A 27,167-nucleotide genomic window follows, 5' to 3' on the forward strand; every position below is an offset into this window, starting at 1 on the left:
TGTCTTAAGTATTAAAAAAAAAGGAAAAATCGGTCGGTGCCAATTTGTTTCTCCAGTCAAATCGCTTGTCGAATGAGTCATTCAAAATTCAGATAAAACAACACGGCAAAACGATGATTATGAACGACGAAGCAAAAAAAAAAGAAAGAAAAACAAAAAGTCCAAGATGAAGCGCGGCACAAGGCAAAAAAAAAAAAAAAAGTCTTTGAATAAATATCTTGTACACGCAGTTTCTCTGCCGACCGAACCGACGGAGTGCGGCTCAACGCCAGCAGCAGCAGCAGCAACAACAACAACAACATCAGCGGCTCATGTTTTCTCCTTCGTTCCCCCACCCACCCCCCTTTTTTTTCTATTGTCTGCCCTTTTTTTTATAGCTGGTTCAACACTTGTTTTTTTGTCTTCCTTTATTTTGTTTTAGTGGTGTCATAAAAATATATTTCAACCAAAACAAAAAGGACGACGAAGAGCTAGAGAGAGAGAAAAAATCGAATAAGCCGCAAGCGAGAGAAAAGAGCCGAGAGCGACGAAAAGGAGCGTGACAACCAGGCATCTCATCTGTTGCGATCAACTCGGTAGTTAAGACCCCCGTATGTCAGCGGGTATCGAGCCGGGCCATCAAACAGCTTGACGAAGATAGTGTGGGGCCCGCTGACTCTATATCGCACCCCGGAAAACAGGATCTAACCCTCAACCACCACGTACCGCCGATGGACCAACCCGGACACCCGGGCCCCTTATGCACAAAAAAAAAACAAAAACAAAAACAACCATCGCGTCGTATTATAACGGCGTTCCGCAAAGGGTAGTTTATATCGACAGTTGAAGCCGAAAGGAAAACTATCGACTCTGTCGGGGGAGATCCACGGGCCGTTTGGCTGACTCGTGGCAAAGGCATTTCAGGGTCCAACGACACGGAATAAGCCCAACCAACCAAACACCAACGTCCGGGAATATATAAATACAAGTAATACATTATTCAAAAACTACTATAGACAACACTATATAATATAGTATGGCCTGCCTATATTCCAAGGCGGATCGATTGTTGTTTGGCTGTGGCAAGTTTTGTGGCGACCCTCCACCACCACCACCACCACCACTCCAGGTGACCCCGGAGTGCCAGGACTCCGAGGAGGCAACCATGGGGGCCTTGTCTCGTAAAATTCACAGCTACGCCAACCAAAAGTGTTTGGTTCTCTATGTATATGTACATATCTACATATACATATAGAATACATATATACAGATGAGCCAGCAGAGCGAGAAAGAAGAAGAAGAAGAAGAAAAAAACGTATTGTGTGTGTAAATTTCTGGCTGGAAGGTTTTTTTTTTAAGGTGCTGGGTATATAACAGGGGGCTATGAGAGGTGGAGGTGGTGGTGGAAAAAAAAGGGGGGAAAAGAGATGATAACCGAAGGTGTCGGGACCTTTCTGGCCCCAGCGCAGCTATTCACCCAAAACTGGCCAGACATTGATGGCTTCAACATGCATGAATTATCCACCACCGATTTTTCGGCCCGTCTCGCTCGTTTTCTCCGGACCTCGACCGCACAAGGGTGCTGCTAGTAATGTAATAGACTCGGCTGCTAAATTACATGATGTAGGGGAGATATCGGATGTGTATAAGTTTCCACGGTCCTTTTTTTTCCATCCGTATATTTCTCACGGTCGGTGGTTGCTGCTAGAGAGCGGCGGGACCCGAGACCATTTCCATGACAATTCAACGCGTGAATATCGCCAGCCTATCGGAGCCGGGCCATCTCTGCTGTCTATAAGCTGTTGGTGTTGTTGTTGTTGGTGTTGTTACTGTGCGCCTTTTAGACGCAGGGTCTGTAGTGTGTGAGCTTATGAGGAACAGTATCGTCTTCTCTCCATCGTGTAGACGACGACAAGAGCGGACGGCGGCGTGCCGTTAGCATTTAGATGGCCGATAATATCTCAACTCTTATTAACTTTATAGTCGAGTGTGTGTGCAGCCCGAGCGTCTCTCTCTCTCTCTCTCTCTCGGCTCCAGTTAATTGGTCCAATGTTTTATATACACACAAGTAATGTGGATGTGTATAGACCAGTCCCGCACAAACGCGCGCGCCAGCACTACCACCACCACTACCGCATGCTGTGTAATTATTTCCCATCACACAAAAGAAACGAGCTAGATAACCCCAAAAACTGGGCGGTTTTTTTGAGGTTGTTTGAAAATTTCGACCCTTTTTTCTTTTTCTTCTTTAAACTTCGCTCTTGTACCTACACATGTAAAACAATGGGAGCTGCTGCGCTACAGGCGAAAACACAATAGAATACAAGAAAGAAAATGAAAGGAAAGAAAACAAAAAACAAAACAAAAGATAACGACGAGAAATATGTAGGTGGGAGGAGATGGAGGCAGCAACACTCGGAAAAGTTGCTTCCAACTTCGAGCCGTTGCTGCTCTTTTTTGTTTGGTTTTTTTCGCTGCTGAACTGCTTCGCAACTCTCCCAGATAAGACAAGAGAGATGCTGGCCGAAAGGAGTTGCTCCTCTGGTTGTGGTTGAGGCCGACAGTGATGGCGCTTGTCTCAATATTTGAAGGCAACGAGGGAGGATTGGAGGTGGTGCCAGCAATTAACATTTTCGTTTATTCCCCCCAGTTCCTTTCGGACGCGCTTCAGCGGCTTGGGCAAATCGAACAAGGGAAAAAAAAAACAGAATAGAAAAAAGAAGAGCTCGGACTTAGCCAAAGTTTAAAAAAAAAGAAAAAAAATACTCTTTTGATTTCTATTTTATTCTTTTTGGGTTTGAAAATTTTCCTCCAGTTCTCTCTGTGGATATGCACTCTCGACAAAAATCAACGTCTCTCCCCATCTCTCTCTCTCTCTCCGGCCCAGGTCTCGCTCCACTGAAGCCGAAGCATTTTCTTCTTCTTTCTTCTTCTGCTGGGGAAATGTATAAAACGTAAACGCCTCTCGGTGTATGAGAGAAAGAGAGAGAAAAGACAGAGAGATAGCCTTTTAAGGGGCGCGCCGATAATTGCTTGTAGCTGGCTTTTATAGCGCAGAGTGAGTGAGTGTGTGTGTGTTTATATATACGTATATATATATATATACATAGCCTTTTGAAGAAGGCCGGAGAAGAAGAGAGAGAGAGAGAAAAGAGCTTTTCTTCTCTCTCCTTCTAGCTGGCAATAACAAAAAATAAACCAAACGGGGCCTAACCGACAATCACCCAATAACTATTACAACAAATCTCTTTGCCCCTTTTCTTTATATTCATCCTCATTTCTATCATGTAGCTTTCATGTGAGATTCCTCTTGTTCTTTTTTTGACCTACTACTTCCACAACAAATCGTAGACTCCTTTTCATTCTCTTTACGATTTCTAAGAATAGAATCATTTATAGATGGATGGACCCCCTTACACAAACAAAGAAAACGTTTTTTTTTTTGTTTTTTTTGGGACGCCCGTATACCCGCCGCTCCCGTGACGCAATCAGCACACACAAAAAAAACTTTTGATGAAAAGACTATCAGGTTCAATAAATTTTCGTATCAAGTTTTGAAATGAAAATTCGGCCGAGCGCGTAAAAGGAGATGAGAAATACCGGACGAAAACAACAAAACAAAAAATAGTAAAACCAAAAGGAACGGGTTTGGATTATTCAAGGTATGCACGCGGAGGTATATCAGCATACCGATGAGCCAGACGCTGTTGTTTCACGAACCCAGCGTTTAAAACTTGTCAAGCCTATTTTTTTGTTTGAGGCTTTTGACATTTCAAACAGGAGAGAAATAAGCGGCCGTCATGGAGTAGCTTTGGCGCGGAACTATTTATATCCCTCCGTCGTCGTCCTTGTTGCTGTTGCTGTTGTTGTTGTATATCCTTATTGCTGCAGCAATTTGATACGGTATTTTCTGTGACCAGAGCAACAAACGAGCAAGTCTGTTGCTTATGCGCCATTCGTCACCCAGAAAAAATCGCGGCCCGGACCTTGCGGTCGAAGCGTTTGCATTCCGCCGACACATCTGTGCCCGCGACTCCCAAAAACGAACAACAACAACAACAACAACAACAGAAATTCCCCAAAAAAATTGAGGGGAGAAAAAAAAATGAAAACTTGTTGTCAGCGCAAGGAAAGAAGAAAAGGAAAAATTGATCTCCGCCATCTCGACAGCTAAGAGTAATGATGAAAGAAAGAAAAACAAATTTCTCTTGATGAGCTCTTTTTTTACTATTATGCACTGTAATAATAGGAAGCGAGCTAACCTATTCGCTTTGTTTTTGAGTGCGTACGTCTCTTCTATTTTCCAGCTTTTCATTCCCAATTCCAATAATCGTTTCCCAGTTTGAAGTGCCGTCTGTTCGAGTACTCGTCTGATGGCCTCACGCACGCCACATGCGTTTAAAAACGATGAGAATTTTCCCCCGCATTTGACCTACTACTGCTAACCGACTCGAGGGAAGTTTAACATTCAAAGAAAAGCAATTTCTCCGGTATTTTTTCCCGTCCACTTTTCAAAAGTTGTAAAAGCCCCAAACAAACAGATCATCAATCTGATGTTTTCTTGGTTTGGGTGTAATTTTTTATCAAACATCCGGATGCCACACTATCCCGCCCAGCCCTAACGAGAATCAACAGGTTTCTACTGACTCTATACAACGAGCGGCATGTGTGTGTGTGTGTGTGTGTGTTTGTTATCGACACCCGCCGACAACATCCGCGGGCAACATACACACACTCTCGACTCTCCCGAATCTCTTTTGTTATTTTTAACTTTTATCTTCAAACACATTTTTTTGGGGCCCTTTTTTTTATTATTATTTTTTATTCGGATGATTCATAACGCAGGACCAAATCTGGACCGTCGCCTTCTTGGCCGACTCACGGAAGAAAGTCTTCAGGAGTCTTTTGCTGGTACGTGTATACGTATACCGCGGCCATCACCACAGAGGGAGAGAGAGAGGGAGAGGAGAGATACGATCCGACGTGTAGGGAAATAGTTGTTGTTTTTCTCCGCTACGCAACAAGGAGGCTCGTTGTTAATTGCATTTCGGGGCTACCGGGTAGGAGACTCGGGAGTCTCTTGTGTGTGAGCGCTGCTCCTACTGGTAGCTCGGCTGTCGCACTGTTTGCTGCCGCCAACACGGAGAAGGCAAACCAACGGCAAGCCCCGACCAATGGCAATCAAAGGGAGGCAACTCCTTTCGGCTCGGACGTGAACAGAGTGTCTAGAATCCCGCGCGAGCTTATCGCGGTAAAAGAAGTCGAGGCAGAGAGAGAGAGAAAAGGGAGAGAGAAAAAAAACCGGCAGCTACTACTACTACTACACTATTCATCATCATAATTCAACGGGCGCGAGAGAGATGGGAGAAGGGAAAAAAAGAACAAGGGAAAAAATATGAGAAGATAAAAAAGAAATATTTAAAACAAATCGAGAATAACTAACGAAAAACTCGGGAACTTTTTGGAAGATAACCCCCTAAAAAAGAAAGAAAAACCAGAGAAGGAGTTCGTGTTCATTTCTCTCCGTATTACTCAGTGCCAACCCTTTTGTTTATCCTCCCAAATGGCGGATGCCACCATTTATTTAAAAATAAAGGAAAAAAAAAAAACCTTCTACTGGACACATTTGTTTGGCTGTTTCAGAAGCCTCTTGTAACGGAGGAAGAAAAAAAAAGGGAAAAAATTCTTTTCGTTTCTTTTCATTTTTCATTTTGTGAGAAACGACAAGTCGTATCAATATTCTCACGAGAAATTTAAAAGTTGATTTCATCAAACAACAAGAGTCCGGATTAGCAATCAAGAAATGAAAAACAAAAAAAACAAACAGAAACCCGTCTACTAATTCTCGCGAAAACATCATTAAAATTCATTAAAGGTCACATCTGAAACGACATGTTGTCGAAACAACGGACCCACAACGGACCCACAACAACAAAAAAAGAGCAATTATCAAAAGGCGATTGCAGCCAGGGAATCGGCCAGCAGGCAACAACCGGACGGACAAGTAGTCAATCAAACTTCCCAAACAGCCTTCTTTTTTCCCCGTTCTTCTTATTGCCTTCTTTGATTCTGATTCATTGATCAAAATCTCTCGCCCGTCTCAAGAAAAGAAATGAAGTGACTGCGCGGAGGAGGAGGAAGGACGTTGAACACTTCATTGGCAGCCCCCCAAACTGATTGGCAGGTAACATTCGCCCCTTTCACGTCTCGACGACTAACAATAGTTTCGGTGCTACGAGTGACTCGTAGTAGCTCATGTGGAAACTGGATTGACACATTCGAGATAAGGGCCATCGTGTAGTCACACACACATAACACACGTTTGCGGGCGAATGAGTCCCCTTTTCTCTCTACATGCCATAAAACTGGACACGTCGCGAGTCTTTCAAGAGAAACAAGAAAAACTAATCGACTGCTGGCTGTGGTAGCAGAGAAAAGGTGGAACTTCTAACCTTGTTCTACATTGACCGGCAAAACACGTCGCGCGGTGTTGTTGTTGTTGATTTTGACGAGGAGGATTGTTACCAGTTTTGATTGGAATTAATTGTGTTTTTTCAAGGGAAAGAAATGTTCTCTCTTTTTGTGGTATGTACAGTATGTTGTTGTGGTCACCCCGTGTGTTTGTATGCATACAGACTCATTTATTTGGACTTGGGAGAATGGTGGTGCTGGACTTTTTCAGTCTTTTCTCAAGCAGTCGCTGAAGCATTTGACTTGGACAAAACGAGAAAAGAAAAAAAAGACGGGACGAAACAGAAAGAAGAAACGGAGGGGGATACCAAAAAAATAACAAGAGAGAAAAGGCATTTGTCAGGCCTTTGAGGTCGCTGGAACTTTTTCGGGGTCGACGGGTGGTCGTTTCCCTATATATATAATACCGAAAGCGACTTTGACTTACTACTTTTCATCTCGGAAGAATATTTTCTCCGTCTCCTTCTGACTTTTTTTTTCTCTCTTCCCCCCGCTAGCCCTTCCCTTAGCCCCTGGTTCTGCTCGAAACTTCAGTCATCTCAAAACAAGGAAAAATGTATAAGCAAGAATCAAAAGGTAATACAAGAAAAACACGGCCGGGTTTCAAGAAAGACGGGGGGTTGAAAAAGCAACAACGCCCCGCGAGACGAACTCGCTCATAACAACAACCATTTGCCAAGTGTCCGAGAAAATAGAGAGAGAGAGAAGCCATCCACACTGATGGCACGGAGGAAAAAAATAGAAAATGAACACACAAGGACTATAACAAAAAAGAATAGAATAGAAAACACATGCGAGCAGCAACAAACCCAAACAACCAAAAAATAAAGTAACAATACAACAACCAGAGTGGAAACAAGAGAAAAAATGAACATAAAGGAAGAAGAAGAAGAGGAGAAAAAAAAGAGTAGAAATAAATATTAAAGACTATAAGAGAGAGAGCTAAAAGACTTGGAAGATGAAAATGATGACCACCAACACGGTGAGGAAAAAAAAAGAGCGGGCGGCGCGAGCGCGCGGTCTCCCGCAATCTGCGCCAACCATCGCTGTGGTTTGCTGACCCATCGACTGGGGCGCTAAACATAGCCACAAAATGCAATAGCTCGAGGATCTTGAATTTGCTGCTTCTCTTTCTTTCTCCCTTCTTTTTTAGTGGACAGTTGAGCCAGCAGCCGGCCACAACGTGCAAACAGATTAGATAAGCTATTCATTTTCTTAGAGGGGAAAAAAAAGAGGAGAGCCCCAATGCCCCATGTACAAGATGGACCCGAAAGGAACAATAGTTTTTGTAGAATTTGTTTTCATTTCTTGCTTTCTTTTCCCGGCCCAGCGCGCAACAGTTTTGACTGTTTGGAGAGGAGCTCTGAACAAATCGGTTCGACTGGAAATCAAAGGGGGCCTGGTCTCTCCTCCTCCTCAGCATGTAGTAGGTGGGAGAGAGCAGAGTCGTAAATCAAAGAGACCAACAAAGATTCGATCCTTTTAATGCGAACAACGGGCCGTACTAAAGTCTGGAGTAGAGAAGCGCGAGTCGAGTCGCTCCTTTACGGAAAGGAATAATATGTATATGAAAGGGGGGGGGGGGGAGTTGGCCAACGCATCCGGCCGCCAGCGCACATCAGACAGGAGGATCTCGCCGCTGGTTGGCGTCAAACAGATAGTTAGCAGTGCTGGTGGTAGTAGGCTAGTAGCTCTTTCACAATATTATAACTAACGGGGGGTTATATAGACAGCGCGTCCAAATGTTGATCGTGACAGATTAGGCCAAAAATAGGCAGAACTACTTGGACGTTGCAATATTTTTCTGGTTTATTTTCCGATCGGCGACAGACCCAACACCCAAAAGCAGCCATCTGCCCATAAAGTGGACATTAAGTGAGAGAAAAGGGGCCCTGCTGGCTGGCTGGCTGCCGTGGTCTGTTCTTCCATTCGACTCTCGCATTTAATACAACAGAGCCAAACTCTTTTCCCATATTCAAGCTGGGGGGGCCAGAGGTTATCTACACTCGGAGGGGTGTCTTGTGCGTTTGTGTGAAGAAATAAAAGAGCGAGAACCCCCAACCGGACAAGAGCAATTACATCTATCGGAATTTCTTTAATTTATTCATATCTTTTTCTTCTTCTTCTTTCATGAAATGATGGCGCACGGGCTATTGGAGCCAACGAGCTATTTCGGGATTTATTACTATTTTTTTTTTCCTTTTCATTCCTTTTTCTTCTTCTTGTTCCTCCCCCACTTGACATTCGGCGCAGATTTGGTTGTTTTTCCTTTTTTTTTTCTCCTGAGAGAGTCCTCGGGATGCCCGGGTCAGCGGGATATCAAACACGGCGTGAAGGCGACTTTTTTTTCTTCTGAACGGGGGATTATGCAAACCAGAGGGGAAATTTTACGAAAGAAAAGAAAAGAAAAAAATCGGAAAGAGAAAGTCAGACGGGACTTGGAATGGATATAAAAAGTCATCAATTCTTTGCCTTTTCTTTGCATCTTCCAATGATGATGATGATGATTGTGTGCCTGCCTCGCGGTTAGATATATTCCTTTCGTAAGAATTGTGTTTGTGTTGCGGGAGATAGAGGGCCAGTTTGACCCATCACCCTGTGCGACCATTTATCTTCCGCCTTGTTGCCGTACCGTCAGGCCAAACGATCGGACCGCGCGGGAAAAAACGGATCCCGCACACCGAAAAAGAAGAAGAAAAAAAAACCCCACAAGAGTAAGGGGTGGGAAGGCCGCGCGGCTTTTTATTTATTTTCAAATCTAAAAAAAAAAAAAAAAATGCGTCTGTTCATATTCCGTCATCGTCGGAATCGTTGCTGTAAATATACGCCTTTTTCTTATTCGATCGGCTCTCGGTCGGTCGGAGGTTCATCAGCAAAAAAATAAGAAGCCTCGAGACATTTTTATTTTCTCCCCCTTTTCTATTCTGATAAAACATCTCCCTTCCAATAATCATTCCTGACGTGACGGAATTCATGTATTTTTCACCTTTTTCTTTCTCTCCCGGACGAAAGGGGAAGACCGGTTTCTTAGCTCATTTCGCGGCAAAACCTCGCCGACTCGATCGGCAGCTTGGCTGGGCTGCTGCTGCCCACTCGCTCTGCTGGTCGACTGGTTTTAATTTTTCCTTTCGAGCAAAGTCACCGCGCGCCTGCGCCGCTCTGTCGTTTCTCTTTTGCGTTCGCACGAGCCCGCCCGCGTCCGCACACGGGAATCTCAAATGAGATTTTTCAATCTCTTGTCTGTCGCGCCGTCAAGTTTAGCGTTCCCAATCAGATGAAAGTTAAGGAAAGAAGGAGGAATTAAATCAGCTTTTCAGTTCTCTCCGATCGTGGGGGGAAGAGCTAGAGAGAGAGATGTTAAAGGAGAGAGAAAAAAAAGGCAATAGTCTCTCAAAGATGACGGGCGCATGCAAAGAGAATAAAAGGCTCTATAAGAAAAGAAGAATGGGAATGAAAAGTAAGACGTAATCGTCTGGCATCTTCTCTCTCAAAGTATCGATGCCTTCCGAAGAATACCGATAGAGAGAGAGAGAGAGAGAGAACGGACATGCCCAACTCGTTACTACACAACATCAAAAACGATAGAAAGGTTTACATGAATATAACATAAAGAGCTGTACGGGATCCGATGGAAAAAGGGCAAGTCTCTTTTCATTTCTCTATTGATAGGTGCAACTCCTCCCACTCGTCACATAAGAAAATCCACGTTTATATGTTAGACACTATGGAACTGAGGAGGAGAGAGGAAAAAAAACGATGAATAGAAAGAATGGATGGGAAAAGAAAAAAAATAATAAGAATTCAAAAACGAAGATGAAGAAGTAGGGAAACACACAGACAACATTGAGGGAAAAGAGAGATGTTGCCGAGTCAGAGATTAAAAGAGTGGTGGTACTACCCACTAACGGTAGACGTCGACAAGCCGAACCATCAACAAGAAAAAAAGGAAATTATTGTTTTCTTGGTTGTTTTCCAAATTTTATTTTTGAAAAAAAAATACCAAAATAAAAAAAAAATACTTAATTGAATTTAACAAAAAAAGATATGAAAAGTAAACGGATACGAAAAGGACGAGTGTTCACACATGTGATAAGTGCGACGAGAACTACTTCTTGTCAGCTGTTTAAAAAAAAAGAGAGACGATGACACAAAAAAATTAAGTGACGGTGACCAACTGTTCTCGATTGTGTTCCTTCTCTGGCGTTAATGGGGAAAGCTCAGCTAAAAGAGTGTGTGTCTTTTTTCGGGTTCAGTTTTCTTTTTCCTTTTTTTTCCTTGTCGTCATTTCCCACTTATCACACACACAAATGGATGATATCCGCCGCTTCTGGGCTGCGACGGATGGTTAGCGAGAGTCAAGCGTTTTGATCGTGTCCGACACGCTCGTTAAGTGTTTGTTTAAGTGTACAGCCATCAGGCAGGTTAGGTGAAATGTTGTGGGAAATGAACGTTAGAAATTTCTCTTCCAAAAAAAGAATGAATCAAAATACCGCGACGGGGGGAATAGGCTCGACTTGTCACACACAAAAAGAAACGAATAAAGAAACAAGGTGAAAAATTCCCAACTCTTTTTTCAAGTTATCGGTCGATACTTTGTTGTCTTTTTTTCTTTTTCTTTTTGACCCTTCTCTCGTTTGATCGTGGGGGTCTGACGCTTCGATTTTTACATGACAATAGCCGACAATAAAAGTAGCCTTTGGCTTATTCACGAGCGTCAAAGAAGAGGAGGCTGGAGAAAAGTGTGGAATCCCGCTGGTGTGTGTACCGTGTGGTATATTTAGAAATGAAGAATTCGAAGGAAAGAAAAAATAACGGAAAAGAAATAAAGAAAAGAGGACCGAAAATCAACGGGGGGACCACCACACCAAGGATAATGTACAGTGCAGTAATAACTTTTGAAAGTTTCCCATAACTGATTTGTACATACCACATTTATTTGCCTCTAACGACTTGGACAACACAACGTTCTCGCTCATCGAAGTTGACAGATCTTTAACTAGACGTTCATAATGGCCACCAATGTCTTTACATATTTATGAGCGGGATAATTTAATCGCGACCGACAATCATCATAAACAAACAAAAAAGTAAAAGACAACGGGAATATGAAAAAGAGGGCGAGAGTGATTGAACAAGATCGCCAAAGTTGTTGAACGACATTGTTGTCGCGTATCTATTCAAACGTCCGACAGGTGCGCTCGAATGAAGAAAAAGGAAATTTAAAAAAAAAAAGGAAAAAGAAAAAAAGGGAAATCTAATGGAAAGCAGGAAAAGCAAAAGCCGCAACGTCACCGGTAGCGCAGTCGGGACAGAGGAACTAGCGAGACGGGCAAATGGAAACAAAAAAAAAGCTTTTCCGAGCTACCGAGCGCTGGTGAAAACATGAAGCAACAACCACTCGACGATTTGTTGTATCTATTGTCCATCAACGAGAAAACGGAACGACCGAAATGTGTATAGAGGAGGGGGGCCGAGTTGGTCCTCAAAAGAGACGCATCCACTTGAACATGTCAACAACACGTCAAGATTCATCCACTCTCCTTCTCAACACCGAAACATGTATGTAGCTACAACAGAAGAAGCGGGGAGGGAGGGAGGGACAGGAGAATATCAAATTGTATATATACGGCGTGACCACACCTGTGACCAACTCTTTTATCCAATGCAAGTCAGTACATAAAGCCTCCTGTATTAGGGCTCCTGGAAAAAAGAAGAAGAAGAAGAGGGTGAAATTCTGTTGCTCTCTCGGCGCGATTCCACCTGCCTAGATTCTGAAAGGGATGCGCTCTCGTCTCACTGGACCTTGACGTTTGACGTCAAAGAATTGAAAGAATGCATCCTCAGTTGGGGAGTAGGAGTACGTATGAGAATGGAAAAATAAAAAAAACCCTTTTCATCAACTTCCTCTGAAAAAAGGAAACTATTCTTTGGCCCTTTTTTTCACTACCTGTGTTGTTCGCTCTTCAGAGGTCGGTGAAGAGGACTGGACATATGAGGCACTACTTCAAAAGGCAACACATTTCATATTTGCATCAGTCTCCTGTGTTGGTCAACGACGTGAAAGAAAAACGGAATTATTCGGAAAATTCCTTGGGTTTAGTCGGAGGACATTTAATCAACTACTTGGGTTCTATCAACGTGTTTTTTGGGCTATCGGGATAGGTTCTACTTTCCCAAAGTGATGATGGAACCCTAAAAAGGGAAATGAAATATTTTACTATCCGGTCGGCGTGATGGAAGAATGCTTTGCGTGAAAAAAACAAACAAAACAACAAAAAGAGAGAAGCGCGCGCGCTTCAATCTAGGAATCCGCGGATAACGAGAAAGCAACCCAAAGAAATTCTGACAGGGTCACACAGTCTCAGAGATCGGAATGGAAAACGGAAAAATACGAAGAGACACGCGGCCCAGCGATACGAAAAAACATTCCACGCCGATAAAAATGAAATGCAAGAAGAAGAAGAAGAAGAAAAAGAAAAAATAAATAAAAATGCGCTGGTAGAAAGACAGGTTGTGTTTCTCTGTTACACATTCCAACCGCAATCCGGAGGAATTTCACTTGTGATGATTTTCGTGGCTGCGGGGGGACATGAGGGGGAAGGTGGGAGGAGAGCAAACGACTCACCACCCAAAAGAAAAAGAAAGAAAAAAAAAAGAAAATAGAAGATAAATAAAATAAAAACGTTAACATCATCACAAATGAAAAAGAAGCTCCACTTTGATGATGGAGCGTGGAAGAATAAGAACCGCGTGCCCGGGGTCCGGGCGGGCGAGAATCCACCCAGAGCGAGCGCGAGCGCGCGTTGCAGGGTGCGAGTTTTGCGATCACCAGGGGAGCTGTTTGGCCGTCACTGGGCATGAGATAGAACCTGTCTTATGATGCTGGGGCTGGCGAAAAAAAAAAGAAAAAGAAAAAACGAAGGAGAGAAAAATGGATAAAATACACCGGAGGGATGAAGGAAAAAGAAGAAAAACCTTCTTCTTGTAGCGGATGATGATTGGTGCCTATCAACGAAACCGCAGGTAAAAGAGAGAGAGTATTGCTACGTAGGAGTGTGTGTGTGTGTGTGTGTAGGATGTATGTCTATACGTTGGATCCATCATGAGGTAGAAAACAACCCCCGCCGGAGGAACCGTAAAGGGAAAAAAGGACGAAAGGATCCCACGCCGTTTTGCTATGTACTCTTTCATTTATCTTTTTGACTTGAGATAGAATAATATATAGATATATATATATGTAGTGTGTATACTATGTGCATCATACACTCACAGAAATCGGGGTGAGGAAAAAAGAGAAGGGTCGGTCGGGACGGATGGATGGATGCATAGAGTCCCATTCGCCGCCTCCGCACCGCAGGACTCTTCGATGGGGGAGAGACTCTGGGCCGAGGTTGGTAAATGCATTGGAGCTGTGGTATAGGCGGCGGTGGTTGTGTGGTGAATCTCAAGGGTTTTATATATTTTTTTCTTTGATTTTTCATGGGGGGCCCAAGTCGAGCGGACCGGGTCAGCGTCCATCAAAAGCGGCGAATCCCCAAAAGACACACTAAATATTGTTCTCCCTTTTCTCTTTTGTTTTTGGGGCCTTTTTATGATTTCGTTTCTGTTTTTCCAAATGGATTTATGAACGGCAATAGACATTTTAAGAAAATAAGAAAGAAAAAAAAATCAGTTTCGGACTCTCTGGAGCTTTCACTCTTCACCGCCGTGCGCCCTGTTGCCTATTCCTAATGGAATGAAATGATGAACCATCGGTGCAAATGAATAAAACAAAATAAAACAAAACAAAAAGAACCCTTTAGCTTTTTTTCTCTCTTTTTCCCACAAGACCATAGAGAGCGAGAGTCGCAACCATAAACGCAGCGCTTTGTTACGCTCCTAACAGGATCACATTTCTATTTAAATGAGAAACAATGCAGCCACGGACATGTGTCTGTCTGTCCGTGTTTCATCCATGTTGTATATATATCTGTTTGTGTGTGTGTGTGTGAAAAAAAAAAATGAAATTTTTATTTGATTTGTTTTCTATTTTTTTTTTCTTTTCTGGTTGGGAAAGACGTTCACGTCCGAGTTGTCAAACACGTAAGATATGAGCGATCATAACCATTATAGTGCTTCGCTGCCAAAGAGTTATGCAAATCCGAATGGCCGCAGCATCTACACACTCTGCGGCCCACGGTTGAACGACATCAGCAGGGGGAAAAAGTGGGAAAACCGAATAGGCGCTCGCTGGGTACGATTCTACTTTTTTTTTCTTCCTTTCCCAATCGGGAGAAAAAAGTTATTATTAAAAAAAAAAAAATGAGAAAATAAAAGAAAGAAAAAATAAATAAATCAAATCATTCAAGGTGAAGAGGAGAGAGAGAGAGAGAACCATCCGCTCGTATAATATCCAATTGACCAGTGTGCGGGCTGGCGCTGCGCTGGCCAAGCGCCCACGGCCCACCTGATGAAAACGATACCGTACCGAACGGTACACTCTCGTCCGCGCCAAACACAGAGAGAGATGGGTATATAACTGCCGAGACTGACGCAACATCAGACTATTATACTGTACCACACCACCAACCACCACGACCACTATTATAATGCACACACGTATATATATATGTTTATAAATATACGTGCGAAGGCGAAGCGTTTTCAACAAAGACCATTAAGACATGTCGGCGGGAGTTTAACAAGTCCGATCAGCAGGGGACGAGAGTGCCCAGCGCCCAGCTATAAGGGGGAATCTCAAAGGAAAAAGAGAGTCTCAGCAGAGAGTGTTATTATTATCAGACCTGCTCATCTGGGATGAGTTCCGGCCCGCAGCAGCTCCAGCTTGCGCTATAGAATTTCCTAGATGGAATAATACCAACTCATTCATATCTTAAGACTCTGTTTTGGCTGTCTGTCTGTCTGTCCCTATGTTTTTTCTCCATTCTCCTACCCCCCGACTGTGTACACAGTCAACTTGACCATCCCTACAAAATGCTCATCATTAACTGTTGAAATATCTCCTTCCGTCTTAAGCCACCAGCGCGCGTGCTGTCGTACTTTTTTCTGGATTTCAAATCTCCATTTTCTTCCAGAAAAATAAAAAGAACCGGAGGGAGAGAGAGAATAATAATGATGATGGCATTACGATTCAGTCGAGTAAAAACAAAAAAGTCAAACAGAAACTTCCACAAAGTAAACAAAACAACAATAACGGAGAAAAGGGGAAAAATCCCCCAAAAAATCAAAAGGGTGTGTCCTCCTCTTTCCTGTCGATGTTTCCCAGCTGTCAGTGACTTTAGGGGGCCGATTCGTCAACACGAAACGGAAAGTATTTGGAAAAACAGAATGGGAAATCCACTGGAGAAAATTCTTCTCACCCTCTCTTAATACTACAGGGCCTATACTACTGCTCATCCTCCCTCCCACTCCGGCAGAAAGAGCCCAGCCCTGATGCCCAGCATCTCTGTGGTGCGTCTGGTTAAACGGGCCCAGCGTGAAGCTCGAAAAACAACCCCCGTCGATGGCGTTCGACAGGTTCCAGCAGGCCCCCCAACGAAAACAAAATAAAACACACCACCCCCGTACACAGTTAAACAACTACTTAAATGCACTCCCAGCTGAGATAGTTTTCCCAGAAAATCGTCCAGTGTGCCCGTAAGCGTACACCGGTGAAGCGCTGGAAAAAGAACCAAAGTTTGTTGTTGGCTGCTCGTTGTTGTTTTGTTGTTGTTGTTGGTATTGCGTTTCAAATTGGCAACAAGATCGCGCCCAATCGACTCGCATTAAATGTGAAATCTCAGACGAGACTCGGACTTTTGACGTCCGCGTTTTCGGTTCGTGGAACAACTGACACTCCAGTCAGTTGTCTGCAAGGGCGGAAAAAAAGAAGAAGTCGGATGCAATTGGGTACAGTTGTACACAGCCGTGTCCGTTGTCTGTCCGTCTGTTTTTGTCCCGTGTTGAGATGAGCATTTCAAAAGTCCATTGGAATAGGTAAAAAAAAAGGTCATAACAATAGCAAGGAGGAGGTCTGCCTCCGGTTCATCGATGGACGCGCACACAATGAATGTTATGAGAATAGGATGAAAAGGCAGTGCTCAGGCAGACAGATGGGCCAAAGAAATGAAAGACTGGATGTGTTGACTGGGCGCGAACCGGCAGAGGAAATGAGACACTCGAGAGGACAAGCTCTTGGAGGTGGTAGCAAGTCAACTCTCATGTTAAACTCGTCACATTTTGGCAGAAAAAAAAGACACACTGGAAGGCGAAAAAAAAAGTGGGAAAGAAAAATGCCCAACGCCACTTCAAAGTCTCTTTTTTTTAATGGATGGAATTTACTTAACAGAATTGAGGGTGAGCCTCTTTTCTTCTTCTTTCTACCCCCGTGAATAGCAAAAAGGAAAACCATTTAATATTACATTTTCTTTGGGAGTTCTCTCCTTCACGATCGTCAAGTGTGGCGACCATTGAAAACGCCAACAAGCAAAGGGCATCAGCAGCGCAAGTTGTTGACGGGCGACAAGAAAAAGTCTGGAGTAGAATACAAGTCGAGTTTCGAAAAAAAAGAAGAAGAGCTGCCAACTTATTTTAAAAAAAAAGCAAAAATGACACTGTCAAGAGATTTGACCATTGCACTCTTCAGTCACCACACTATAAAATTCTAGTAGTAGTGCATAGCGGTCGTCATCCCAAAACATGTCCATGTGTGTCGAGTGTGTCAGTCACATCGCCGGAGAAATCATTTTCATTTCCCACCTCTCCCCCCGAAGATTTCGTGAAATTGGAGAAAAAAGCCTGGAAACCTTGTTCAAAATATTGCAGACGCATTTTGATTTAACTACTCCGGTGACGCGTTGAAATCGCCAAAAATATCGATTTTTATCGACTGCGTTCGGGAGAGCGAAGAAAAAATTTCAAATTCTATCAATATCGGCCGCCCTTTACGAGAGAGAAACTGAACTCGACTTGTTTTTTCTTTTTTATTACAAAAAGGTACGTAAATTTTTATATTCAGGAGTGGTTGCTGGCTGGTTAATATAAAAATGCACCTATGTTTATAAAATAGTGTAGGAAGCAAAAGCATTTCTGGGATGACTTTGTCAGCAGTTTTTTCTAGACAAACTCGGCATAGAGAAAAAAGAAAAAAAAAGACTAGGCATTGAGTGATCTTCCGTTTGGCCCAAGTTGGTTTTTTTTTTCTTCTTTTTCCTTCTCTACTCAGCCGAATGGAAGGACGTGTTCCAGGAAGCTTCCATGCTGCGGCTGAGGCGTGTCCCATCTCTCGCTCGGCTATAAAGCGCGCCCTTAACTGTCGGTCATCAACTTCTTCATCCTATTCGTGCACTTATATTCCCGCTCGATATTTATTCATAGAGCGACGAGTCAGCGAGAAGAGCGAAAAAGAAATACAGAAATAAAAAGCAAAGGGAGGCCAGCACGCTACGGGTTTACGACTAAAAGACCACCATCGCAAGGAATCGGGAGCGCACATCATCCAACCAGCTCCTTTATTCATTTTCCTTTTGTTTTTTGCGTCATAATACAATGTGTTCCAGATCTGCGGGAGTTACCAACAGTCGACTCTGCGCAGTAGTTTCAAAAAAAGGACAGCCGAAACTGTTTAAGAATGCGAGCCGCACGCATCCTGGGCGAAAGAAAATGGGGGAAACAAAACTTAAACTTTCTTGAGAAAACCAACAAGTTGCCACTCTTGCATGCTAATCTAGAAAGAGACGAGAGGCCGCGTTCCTTCTTTTCCACAGTCTTCTTTTTGCTCTCCTATAGGCTGGCGGCTCTGAAAGACGACACACAACTTTTGGGCTCTCCGTTGCAGCGCAGAGAAGCAGCAGCGCCTTGTTGTTATCAGAAGGTAAAGAAGGTGGCTCCTCTCCCCCACTCTTTTTCTTTATTTTCTTCTTCTTCAGGAGGGAATTTAACAAGGAGGAAAACAGGATGACACGAACAAATTGATCTGGCTACCACCGACACCCTCTCTCAACGGCAACAAAACCTCTCCTCCCGCAGGAGAAAAAGAAAAAAAAGAAAAGAAAATACCAAATAATTTTCTACTTCATTCCTAAGACGTCATCCTCCTTCCATTCCACCTTTCGATTCCATCGTCCCCCCCCCCCACGAAAGAAAAGATGCATATGTATATAACAACACGTATATAGACGCTGTTACAACAACGGCAACAAGATTGTAAAACATAAAGGTATCGCCGTTATCATGGCTTTCGATATACTACACAGCTGCTTCGCTTTTGTTTTTCTTTGGTTTGTCTGTTACCTTATCTCTCTCTCTCTCTCTACCAGTGACCAGTGAGCAGAGAAAGATAAACGAGCGACAACCCGATTGGGCATGAGCGCAAGGAGAAGAAGAAGTGTCTCGATTTTCGTTCCAGTGTTCCGAGTTGCTGGCGAAGGCTACCAGTTTGGAATTCTTTTTGGCGAGAACACCCACAAACGCATTGGAAAAACCGCAAGGTGCGCACGCCAAGCGACGGGCGCATCTACGCGCAGATTTGAGTAATAGAATGTCGAGCGGCTACATATGTCAAGTCCCCCCCGTCTGCGTGGCACACGAGAGCGAAAAACGTGATCGTGAATACATTTTCTTCCGACTCCCGATGTTTTTTCCCCGTTTTCCGGACGAGATTGAAAATTCCCGAACAACATCACAGCCGAAAAAAAAAAGAAAAGAAAAGAAAAAAAAGGGCGAGTCCCTCCCATGCTGGTCACTGTCTCATTGCTCACGCGGCTGGATATGTAGAACGAGTTAAGCTTGAACGCCTACTATACACCGCCAGTAATTGACTCTCGAAGAAAAGTAAATTGCATTAAAAATATGGGGATTGCCGTGCCAAAAAAGACTAGACATATTCCCATCCATCTATCCCCCTTTGGGGCCCCCCTACCGCTACCGATCCAGCACTGACAAATCGACGGAAATTTATTTACTTTTCCGTTTTTCCTGCAGGTCAACAAAACCTCGCACGCGCGTTTATTTATATATATATTTTTCCCCGTGATTTTTTTCGACATTGACGGTTTGTGATTTTGACATCAAGTTATTTTGGAACGACGTCGAAACGTTGTCCCAAAAAACCTGAAACACAAACGACTGTTGCAATGGCAGGGAGAGGGCAGACACACGGAAAACAGGGGGAGACAGGTCGATAAATCCAATGGATAGAGTCCCAAAGGAGAGAAATTTCATCAACCGACCATCACGGTAGTACATAACCGGAGTGAGTTCATCGATTTGGAATTTGGGTTCTTAAAAGTTGTTGCGGTGGGTTTCCTGCCATATTTCTCCATCGGAGCAGTTCGCTGCTGCTGCTGTTGCTGACCCAAACCGATTGCCGTTTACACAAATGGCAAGAAACAACCAACAAGGACAAATGCCCAGCCGGAGCCAACTCCAAATTGTGTAAATAGATATAAATACTAACAGTTTGTGTGTGTGTGTGTGTGGAAGGACTTTGCAGATTGGCTAAATGGAAAACGGAGGGACATTGTCTACTACCAGAGAGTAATGGTTTCGATTTAGATGGCAGAAAACGATAGTTTGAAAGAAACTTCTTCTTCTTTTTCTTCTTGCGGTCACGGCTAGTCCCGCGAAGTTTGGACTCAACGAGCACTTCAAATGGCCTCCCCTCAATAAGGATTTGCTGGGGGAAGAAGAACGACAGGCAAACGGTTCGAGATGGTGAAATAAACGAACGAAAGAAAGGCAGAAAGAGAGGCGGACGCGCGTCGACTAGAGAGAGAGAAGGAGAAAAAAAAAGGAAGAAGAAGTTGAAGGCTCTTTGAAAGACGTGAGCGCGTATCTCTCTATCGCGGCTGCCATATCAATAATTCGACGAGGTGTCCGCTGCTGTGTCTGCGTGTGTGCGCTGGCCTTCAAGCGATTGCGCCCGTCGCCTCTCCAACAAGAAAAAAAAACCAAAATAAAAAATCAGAGAGAGAGAGAGCTAGAAGAAACGCCGACTCAATAAGACCGAAGGGGGGGGCTATAAAATTCCCGAAAGAAACCCCCCCGTTAAAAGAATAAACTCTTCTACACTCGTCAACAGATCGAAAAAATCGAGATCAAAATCTCGATTCCTCTTCTTCTTCTTCTTGCTCGTCAGATAATGCAGGCAAAAGGGAGGGGGGGGGGTCGTAAATTCCCTCGAATCGCTCTCTCTTTTTTAGTTTTCCTTTGAGCTGATGGTGCAACAACAACAACAACAAGTTTTTTTTTCCTCTTCGTTTCTTTTGTGTCCATCTTTACATATACACACACACTCGGCTCGCTTGTGTTGCTGCCCACCTTTTGATGGCCAGTGCACACACAAAACAAAAAAAAGAAGAAGAAGCCAAGAGAACGCGCGCACACGACGTGATTATAAACACGCCGTGTCGGATCAAACAACAGGAACGCGAGCCCCAGCAACAACGGCAACCCTTCCAGCTCGTCATCGTCCCTCCTTCTCCTCCTCCTCCTCTTCCCGTGGGCTGTGTTATAAGCAGAGTTAAAAAAAAAAGAGGGGGGAGAGGCCTTCATCATCGGGAGCGTTATTTTGCGAGGCAAATGGCGTCGTAAACGAATAAAAACCAGGGCTCGTAAATGAAAAATAAAATAAAAATATAAGGTGCTTGATGATGAGCTTACACGACACACAACACACCGACGCTCCGGGACGTGTGTTGTCGTGTGCGTGTCTCCATTTCTTATCTTTTTTTTTTCCCTATAACCTCGGCACCTACTGTATACACTATCAACATATTATTGGGGGGAGGGGGGGATAGACGGACAGACTGGACGACCCATCCAACATCTTTGTCATCTTTAATTTCTCTCCATGTCACAAAGTCAGAAAAGCAAGAGGCAATAAAAATATCGTCGCCATGCGTCAGATGAGTCCCGTCCACAGCATTCCCAAATCGATGAATAAAAGAAATACCAAATTAGTCGGCGATATCGACATCATCACGCCAGCCATAGAGAGAGAATAACCAAGGAGGGGTTCGGATGACACACACCATGAGAGTCTAACGAAAAGACGATTGGTGGGGGTTATAAAAACCGGAGAAGGGAAAATAGGACACTGAGGGAAAAAGAATCAACGACTCTATGAAAGCGCAGATTTCCATCTCTTCGCCGACCCGAAATAAGGAAAAAAAAAAACAAGAAGGTTCTTGGTTGTTCAACAAGTTGAAAAGAGAATCAGAATAAAGCGAGGAGGTGGGAGAGGTTTATTTTTTCTTTTTGGCTCGTGAGCGATCGCTGTCTGAACTCTTTCTTTTGTGTATACGTGCCCGGACGAGTCGAGACAGGTGAAAGAGTTTACCTGAGTGAGATTTACAACCGTTTCCTATATAATTGGGTAATTCTACGGTTTGCGCGCATTCGTTCTATTCTCTTTTCATTCCAATTCTGTTCTTCTGACCCCCTCCCCCCAGTCGCCCTTCAAAGAACCCAATCCGCTAGCAACACATCCTGAACAAAACGCAGTTTCAATCTTTTCTTATAGGAGAATTTCGAGTTTTTTCCGTAACATTTTCCCAGAGTCGAGGGTATAAGAATATTCCAAGACTTTTGCCTTATCTAGTTTACGTTTTTTTTGTGGGGGGGATTTAATTGATGGCATCTTAGCGATCATAGACTCTGATATCGTTAGAAATTCAAGAGAAAAAAAAATACAATGAAATCAAGAGAAAAAATTTGAAGAAAATTAAAAGAAGGATCCAGCCATTCCAGAAAGAGTTGAATTCCTCCCAGGATTTGCCGCCCGTCTCTTCCATCCTACACCGTCCTACACCTCATTTTCTACGTATAGTTGTATAGATACTTTATTTGAGCCTATAGGCTCAGAATAAAGTCCGAGCCCAGCCGATGAGGTCCACTTCAAGTCGCCTTTCCATTAAAAAGTTAATCCCTTTGAGACCATCCATGTGTCAAGATAGATAGCCATTTCCAGAGATGAGTGGCGAGAGAAATGAGCTAGGGAACTTTTGAAGCTTATCGTCAATTTGAGGGGGGAGGCAAAATAAAATAAACTAAACAAAACAAAGCTGGCCAGCGGATTATACAGCCATCCGCGCCGGAATTTACCAACAAGAAATACGGTACTACCATAAACGACGATAGGCTTTTTGTGTTTCCTTGGAAATGGATTTTCCGGTGCAAAGGATTTACTCGGAAAAAGAAAGAAAGAGAGAAAAGAAGATGAACACCGTGGTCATCTCAGTGAAAACAAACACAAAAAGGTCGTCGTCTATAGTCAAAGTCCATGTTGAAAGTCGAGGACCACAGCAGCAGCAGTTAGCCGAGTTCGAGACTCATCGGAAGCTGCTAAGTGCTGAACGGCAATAAGTTAAGACCCCCAAGTACCCAAAGCCAAAAGATCTGAATCACCACAGCTATAACGGGGGATATTTTTTTCTTCCGGTTCAAATCAAAACTTGACGTGAGCAATCGACCCGGAATCGCTCCGTCTGCTGGAAATCCTCGATTCCTTTGTTTCCCAACGCCAAAATTCAAATGGCAAGAAGAACGAATATGATTATACAGCACTTTCCCAAAGGAATGAAATCAAAATAGAAAGACGCGCGTGGGATTGGATCAGTGGGTTATTTATCTTGTGGGCGACTGGAGGGGATATTAAACGATTCAAACAGGCCAGCAAGCGAAACAACGAGAAATGAAATCAAACAGGACGCGGATGTTGTATCATCAAATTTGTACGTAGGCTAAAAAATAAGAGAGAGAGAGAGAAATATTATCTCCTTCTCATTCTTTGTCAGGTGAGGTTACCTATGTGATTGCAGCCTGTCCCTGTGTGCGGTGAGTATCATTCATTTCTGTCTCTCAGAGAGTCAGCGATAGACGGGCCCGAAAATCTTTTTTTCTTCTTCTCCGTCTCACGTCCGTTTGTATGACATTCATCTATCAGCGCTTCACGATGGGGCCCCTTCAGTGCAATTAGAAGAGGAAAAAGGGGGAAACCTTCTCCATTGCAGATGCGTTTTTGCTCCGATAGCATCACACAGACACACACCGGAATATACATCATCAGTTTCCCGTTTGCCTTATCTTATCTCTTTCTCTCTTTTTTTCCCCAGATATTTTATCCCTTTCTATCTCTTCTCTCTCTCTCTTTTTGGTTTTGTTAATCCTTTAATATCATTCTTCCGCACACACAGTGCAACAGTATGTAATCAACGGGTTTCGTCGATTCATGGGGCTACCGAGGACGAAGCTGCCTATCATTTCAAAGTGGCATACACTATCTCCTCTCATTCCTTCTTCTTCTTCTTCTTCATGAAACATGCACAAGGCTAACCTTTTCCCGATGCATTGAACATTGTGATTTTATTCCTCTTATTATATTTCGTTTCTTTTTTTTTTTTTGGCCGGGATGATCGTGGGAAGAAAAACTCCTACGGACGTTGCAACCACGCCGATAGAATGAAAAAAAGAAAAAAAGTTAGACTCTGTGTGTATGGATGCATCCGCATCTGATTTTTCCAAAGAATGAAAAAAAAAGGAGAAGAAGAAGAGGAAAAAGGTGGGTCCGTACACGGGGACGATCAGTCAATGTGTGAGGGGGGGACGGACCTCTACTAGTCGGTTTGAGGGATAACGCAGAGTAGAGTTTTTCTTCCGAAACCGGCAATTAGCAGGATTTCATTTCTTCTCCAGCGTTTTCTTAAAACAAAAAACTTGTACCCCATTCCCTCATTTTTCGTTGTTTTCTCCCGCATGCAATGTGTTCCTGTCTGGCGTATATGTATGCGCGTACGAGCGCACATTCCTTTTTGTTTGGTTAAACCGCAGTACAACAACAACAACAACGGTAACCAACCCAGACAAAACTCGTGTCTAATTGCACCTGGCGATTTGTCTTCTGACGCTGAGGGGGGAAAATGAGCAGAGATATTAACAACAACAGGAGGAGAAGAAGAACAAATCTCACTCGGTGCTATTCGGCGATGAGAAACACGAGAAGTGTTTCAAGTAAAAAAAAAAAAAAAAGGAAGAAGAAGAACACAAGCACAGATTACGAGCTGTGAATTGCTCTTTTGTGTAGATTACACGAGGAGAGAGGTATGTAAGCCACACAGAGGAATAGTTAAAGGACCTTTAATTCTTTAAAGAAGAAAATAAAAAAAGAGCGACATCTGTTGGCCTTCTTTCCTTTGGAGAAAAACTTAGAGCTCAGATTGAGCGATTACCGGACATGCCCGCCGCGACGATTCGGTCGTGGCCGCATTCTTTGACTCAGATGCGTGTAAACGGTTCAGGAGGCTATTTTAAAAAATGAAATAAAAAAAGAACAAAAATGCGGACCACGGCGGAGATAGAACGAGTCCAAACAAGCGATACAACTAGTCCCTTGTTTTCGACTTTCGAAAGAAACAAAAACCCCACCAGTTGGTGGTCGTGAGCCATCTGTCGACTTGGCTCCGTACTCTCTAAGCGCTTCCACACAGAGAAAGAGAAGGAGAGTTTCTTTCTTCGTGGAATACGTGATTAAAAATATACGAGAGAGCTGTCTATAACATGAATAACATTAATTACGCAGTGCACCCAGTGCGGAAAAGGAGATGGGCTCCGCTAAATCCAATCAACAATTACATCGCCCCATAATAGGAGATCATTACGTTCTACCACGTATAATCAATTGACTCCCGTGGCTTCATTACGCCAACTCGTCCAAAAATTGACGGGCAAGATGACCGAACTCAATGAACCCGTTTCACGACCATCCTGTGTGATCCATCCGTGGCTATCCCGTTCGACCAGTATCCCCTTACCTTCCGAGTGGCCAGTCCAACACAACGCACCTCAACTCTCGAAACACGAACAATTCGCAGAATGGAACGGAATGGCAAATGGTGTAGGTTTACTTACCTAGAAAATAGAAAAGAAAAAAAAAATAGGCAACATTAATAAACATGAAGTTTGATAACACGAAGAACAGCGATCAATACACATTTAAATTACAAAATCAACGATTGCTGGAATTACAAAGTCAGATATCTAGCGCATTATTTAGGCGCATTTCATCCAGCTTCAGTGACCGGAGATCCGGTGGTCACCTGGTGTCTTTCCACATTCCTCCCTCCCTTTTCTTCTATTTTTGGGGATTGGCCCCATTCGCGGTATATTGGAATTTCACGGCAGAAAGGTCAATTGTTATCAAATAAAGTACATCGCTCCGCCTTTCTTGTTCGTGAGAGATCTATACAGTCAATCGCACTATGGATGAGGGACGGAGGGGAGGGGAAATTGAAAGAGAAAATGGAAAGGAAAAAAAAAGAAAAAACGAAATAAAGGCAGAATGGCGGAAAAAGAGAGAAACTATTGTGACGGTTGATCTCTTTATGGTCTCGCTTATCGACTCGGCTCAAGAGTCAATGAATGAACTAGCACTCACTCGACTAGTCAATCGATAATAGTCGCGACGAAATCGACCGGCAGACCCTCGACACACTCTTTTTTGTGTGTATATGTCCACCACGTCTATGTGTGCAGTCCGCAATGCTTCACAGTACAGAACACGTCCAATGAAAGAGAGCGCACGTCCAGCTGTCTCAGCGAGTCGCACAGTCAACTCGATCCATATCTCTTCTTTACTATTCACATTTTTTGTTGAAGGTAGGAAAAAAAAAGTTTCCCTTTTGAATCGGGCGCATATTTTTTGTCGACTCCCTGTGCCGCCACTCCTTCACAGACTTTTTTTTCTTCTTCTTCTTCATTGAATTTCCTCCTCTTCTATTTATATAAGGCAACTAAACAAGATTTCCAGGAATAGAATGCCAAAAAAAGCAGAGAGAGAAAGAAAAGAAATGCAGGAAGGATGGTGGGACGCGCTTTTGTTACGGCCACCACCTGGTGATCCACCGGAATGGACCGAGAGGCCAAGGAGAGACCGAGACCGTCACGCGAATTCAAACTCATGAATGAACTTGATTGAACTCGATCGACCATTCGTTTTCTCGGCCTCGATACGATATGCAAGTCGAGGAGGCAAATACGAGAGCTACGCAGAGAGAGAAGTTCGATTTTCTCGTCCATCCGATTGGGGCCAATGATTCCTTATTGCCCGCCAGTCTACATCATCCGCTGCCTCTGCTGCTGCTCTTTATATGATACGTTTTCATATCTGGAAATGGTTGAGAGCAAACAAAGCAACAAACACGGGAAAGAGAGAGACCAGCAAAAGGTAAAGAGAAAAAAAAGAAAATGAAGAGGAGAAGAAGAAGGATCTTTTCTTTCTTATAGGGGCGACGAATGAGCGCATAAAATGAAGAAGATATAACTGCGTGGGGAATTTTACGACTGCGAAGAGAGCTGACTAGCTGCCTAGTTCACCAGCTAGGCCACAAGACGACGGTTTCGGACACGGCTCCGAGGCATCTCAACATAAGAGTTGAGTTCCTGTTCCCAAAAGGACGGCCATTAAAACAAAAAGTAAGAAAAATATAAAGGAGGGGGGCCTGCACAAACGCAATAAAGGATTTGATTATTCAGACGAAAAGCCAGAAATAGAGAAACAAAAGAATGAAGAGAACAAGAAAAGCAAAAATATTTTTCATCCAATTTAAAACCCTATTCGATCCTTGTATGAAATCCTTGCACAATCAACTTGCTAGGACTCCCCCCTCGAAAAAGAAAAACATCTGGAGAGAAAACTATTTTCCGGCCTAATAATCACCATCTTTATTTTTTTTTAGAAAAAT

At 43.4% G+C, this 27,167-nt stretch overlaps 1 long non-coding RNA gene across 2 annotated transcripts in view; it reads right to left on the reverse strand.

The window, feature by feature from the left end:
- LOC124201684 overlaps nucleotides 1-27,167 on the reverse strand; it is a 90,904-nt gene that overhangs the window by 968 nt on the left and 62,769 nt on the right. The window contains exon 3 of one of the 2 annotated variants that reach the window (XR_006877634.1): nucleotides 8,656-25,335. The exons of the other annotated variant lie outside the window; for it this stretch is intronic. This is a non-coding gene — a long non-coding RNA (uncharacterized LOC124201684). Of the gene's footprint in view, nucleotides 1-8,655; nucleotides 25,336-27,167 lie in introns of those variants that run through there. 2 annotated transcript variants of the gene reach the window in all.

Source organism: Daphnia pulex, chromosome 2, assembly GCF_021134715.1.
Source record: "Daphnia pulex isolate KAP4 chromosome 2, ASM2113471v1".
NCBI lineage: Eukaryota > Metazoa > Arthropoda > Branchiopoda > Diplostraca > Daphniidae > Daphnia > Daphnia pulex.